This window comes from Odocoileus virginianus, chromosome 16, assembly GCF_023699985.2.
Source record: "Odocoileus virginianus isolate 20LAN1187 ecotype Illinois chromosome 16, Ovbor_1.2, whole genome shotgun sequence".
Lineage (NCBI taxonomy): Eukaryota > Metazoa > Chordata > Mammalia > Artiodactyla > Cervidae > Odocoileus > Odocoileus virginianus.
In genome coordinates this window covers 13,569,480-13,573,794 of record NC_069689.1, presented here as the reverse complement: position 1 = coordinate 13,573,794, position 4,315 = coordinate 13,569,480, and the positions used below count along the sequence as shown (strand labels likewise).

Below are 4,315 nucleotides of genomic sequence, written 5' to 3'. Positions count from 1 at the left end.
TGAATACCTAATGGCAGTCCACTCCAGTATTCTCGCCTGGAGAATCTCCATGGACAGAGGAACCTGGAGGGCTACAGTCCATGGGGTCACAAAGAGTTGGACAAAACGGAGCAGCTAGGCACAGCACACAGACACACACGTGTGTGCTCTTTTTCATATTCTTTTACATCACGGCTGATTATAGGAAACAATATAGTTTCCTGTGCCACACAGTAGGTCCTTGTTGTTTTTCTACTTTGTCTATAGTAGTGTGCATCTACTAATCCTAAACTCCCAATTTATTCCTCCCTCCTCCTCCTCTTTTGGTAACCATAGGTTTTTTTTGTGTTTTTTTTTTTCCTGTGTCTGAGGATCTGGTTTGTAAACTCGTTCATTTGTATCATGTTTTAGATCCCACATAGAAGTGACAGCCTACGGTGTTTGTCTTTCTCTGTCTGATTTACCCCACTCGGCATGATCATCTCTAGGCCCATCCATGTTCCTGCAAAGGGCAGCAGCCACACTTTTCTGTGACTGAGTAGTATTCCACTGTAGAGATGTGCTGCGCCCTCTTTTATCTGTTCTTCAGGTGATTATTGATAGGTATACAAACCTTGTTTTCTAGTTGACGTTGTTATTTATTCTCCGTTCCTTCCTAAAGATGGGGAAACTGAGGCTCAGAGAATGACTTTAAAGAGATAGGGCCACAGGGCAAGGGAGCAGTGCTGGACAGACCTAACTGCCTTGGAGTCTAACAACCAAAGGGAGAGGCAAGAGACCAGGAGCCCCAGCCAGGCTCTGGTGCCAGAACCTTCTCCCTTTATGCCCTGGTCCGGCACCGCACATAGTAGGTGCTCAGTAAACATGAATGGGACTGAAGCCAGTCTTTCTGACATTTCTTCCCCCATCTGTCTTCTCCCCTCCCTCCCCACTCTCTTCAGCAGCGGGAGGAGGGATGCCGAGCGGTATAGAAGCAGCCCAGCTCTTTCATCTCTTGTAGAGCCTGCCAGAAGTTGACGGGGTGGTTTGCCTTGTACAATCGGTACTTTGGCAAACTCTGGGTCTGCTGGCTGCTCTGCTCTGTTCGGTGTCCTGAGCCACTGACCAAGGTATGCTGGCTTTCCACCGTTGCAGGCTGGGCCTTCCACCAGACTCTTGGGACTAGAGTCTTCGGTGTGTGGACAGGGATGTCAGGAAACAAACATCTTAAGTGAAACAGCCTTCAAAGTGAAGACAACTTCACTTTCTGGGGGAGATTCAAGGTGGAGGACACCACGTGGAAGGGTCCGAGGCTGTTCCATCCAGCCCCTGTGTCAGCAGGGACTGGTGAAACTAAGTGTGTGTGTGTGTGTGTGTGTTTGTGTGTTTGTGTTCGGCTGGGTGGGGGGGAATTCCTGACCCTCTGCATTCTAGTGTTCCTGGAATCTTCTTTTTCTTTCCATATAAGCTGCATTTGAGAATCAGCCTGCCACTATTGTTCCAGGAACGCCTCAAGTGCTGCCTCAACCGTAAAGCCCCGTCCCTTCCATAGTTCGTGTTTGGCGACCTGAAATTTCCCCCAGGTCTCGGCTCCCTGGAACTGCTCTCTGATCTACACTGCCCTGTGTTGTCACTGGTTTGCTCATCCACCATCCCCACATCCCAGTCCTTGGCTGGACCTGGTTGGTGCCTCTTACTTTCCCTGGGACATTGCCTTTAAAATACATTGCTGCCAACCCACATTTCTGGATCTTCACTTATTTAATCAGAAGTCCTCACTCCTCTCATGCCACCACCCTCATGCCACTCCCACGGGCAGGGCCACCACATTCCCCAAGGAAGACAGACCCTCACCACTGGAGTCATTAACACCTCCCCATCTTTTCACCTCTGTGTTCTGGGTCTAGGTTGTTTTGAGGTCAGAGGTCTCTTTGGGACTCTCTGACACCCGCCTGAAACACACAGGTGATTGTTGTTGTTGTTGCTTAGTTGCTAAATCGTGTCCCACTCTTTTGCGACCCTATGGACTGCAACATGCCAGGCTCCTCTGTTCAAGGAATCACACAGGTGATAGCAATCCTCTGAGCTTCATCCATGGACCCCCTAATGCAGGGCTTCTCAGTGTGGTCCTGGGACTACAGCCTCAACCCCAAGTGGGTTTATCTGTCTGAAGGCATATTCTCAGACCACCCCCCAGACCTACTGAAACAGTGGGCACTCGGAAGTTTAGATGAGCTCCCCAAAGCACACAGTCAGATCATGGGGACACTGCCTTTCCAACCCAGGGGCTGACTCGCAAGGTCATGATCTGATGTATTGCTGGTTTTCCAAGAAGGAAATTAACAGGGTGAGGGAGTGTGTGTGTTGGGGGTGAGGAGGGGACAGAATTAGGATGACTTAAGATTTGAGGAGGAAATGGGTGCTATCAAAATATTCCTGGGCTCTGTCCCAAAATGTCTGAGCCCCAGGTGGAGAAAACAGCTCAGATACCCCATCCGGGGATGCACTCCCCAGCAGGTGGCTTGCCCTAGCCCTCTTAAACTCGCCCAGTGAAAATCAACGGCGGCCACTTTTACCTGAAAGGCCAACATCCTTGAAACCAGAATTCACTGAAAGTAAGTCTTTTAAACACTAAGGATTCGGGGTCGGCAGCCCCCAAGGGAAGCGCCCCGGAGGGACACGTGGGGCATCGGACAGGAGCAGCGTCCTGGCCAGGTGGGACTTTCCAGGCTCGTCTCTGAGGGAAGTTGATAGATAACCAGGCCGTGCGCCGCGGGCGAGGTGCCCAGAGCCGCGAATTGCTGCATCACCCTTTTCTCCCGCGATTCGCCTGCAGGCTGCTGGGCTGGGCGTCGGAGGAACTGGTGGTTAGTTTGTGGTCACCCAGCAGTTTTATGAAGGCCCTTGAGGTGCTTCAAGTACCAGGTGGCCCCAGCGTGGTTTAACTGTCTGGGGGCCCGAGCTCTCTCAGTGGCCAGCTAAGTGACACCGACAGCCTTGCTGTGAGAACTGTTCAGTTGGCTGTGATAATTACATAATGCACCCAAGGAGCCAGTTTCACCATAGCTGGAGAGGAATATATTATAAATGCACATATTAGGAATTAATGAATTAGTCAGCACCCCTGCCACATCTCACCGTCTATAAAGCACTCGGGGTGGGGGGAGGCATGGTCTCATTGGGGGAGTTATTGGTGCCTGATTGGTCTCGTTTCACAGATGTGGATAGTGAAGGTCATCAAGGTCAAGGACCCGTCCTATGTATTGAGCAGAAAACTGGCTAAGCGACCGTCCCAGCTGAGATTAGATTGTTTGTCAATGACCCCTCAAGGCTGAGAGTGTTCCCACTTTGCAGACAATGACACCCCCAGCCTCCAGCCCAGCCCTCTTTCCCAGCCAGCGCCTCCTTCTCCCTGGAACATCTCTGAGCTGCAGCGGCTTACAGCTCCTCAGCAGGTAGGAACAAGATGGCTATATTTTCTCTTGGTCTTGTTCCCAGATGCTCTGACAGAGAGCAATTCTTAGAACAAATGCAGAATACGAAATAACTCATACCTCTTTTCAAGAGCACTCAGGAAGCTTTGGGGTGACATTTTAACTGCCTTGTCTCTCATCTCAGCCCTTGCTTTCCTTTCGTGAAGCATCCGTCATGGTCTGAGTGCCAAGGATACGACCGGGTGTGGACCAGGAGCCTTGGGAATGCAGGAGATGGAAGACATGCACAGGCACACAGATACCCACACACACACACGTCCACCTTCCACCCCTGGAAAGAATGGTATACCAGAAAGACAAAGCAACCAGTTCACTGAATTGTTATCATCCGCACCCCATGTTGTGTAAGATGCTTCGCTTTTTTGCACATGGAACTTCATGCATCCTTACTACGGTAATTCCTTGCACCATCATCTGTTGTAAAACCAACCATCTTGGTGAGTGTAGATTTGTTTATAGTTCTGTTTTCCTCACCAGGGTATGCACAAGCTTTGGATGGAAGAGCCCTCTCTTCTTAATCATGACATTTTTGCTCACTGATTCACCCAATCAATGTTTACTGAGTGTCTAGTATGGACCAGGTTGACGCCAAGCACAGGTGAAGAGCCGGCTTGGGGACGTGCTTTTGCATCAGTAAATAAATGAATGAGGACATGAATGGTTTGGTGGCTGCTGTGGAGCCCGGGGGATGACTAGGGTGGAGCCCTCGGCATTGCTGAGAGGGGAGGTGGAGAGCCAGTAAGAGGGGGTGACCAAGCGGGTTCCGAGTGTGCGGGGTTAGGAGGAGTCTGGCTCTTCACCAGGAAATCAGGGACCATCAGCTGGCCTGTCCCCTTCTGTCACCATCAGGACTCACAACTGAT

The 4,315-nt window shown here is 50.7% G+C and overlaps 1 long non-coding RNA gene across 1 annotated transcript; it reads left to right on the top strand.

Moving 5' to 3' along the window:
• The first annotated feature begins 937 nt into the window (after positions 1-937).
• On the top strand, positions 938-4,110 carry LOC139038610 (uncharacterized). Its single transcript, XR_011491632.1, has 4 exons — positions 938-1,088; positions 3,313-3,413; positions 3,599-3,846; positions 3,930-4,110. It is a non-coding gene; the product is annotated as an uncharacterized lncRNA (long non-coding RNA).
• The last annotated feature ends 205 nt before the right edge of the window (positions 4,111-4,315 follow it).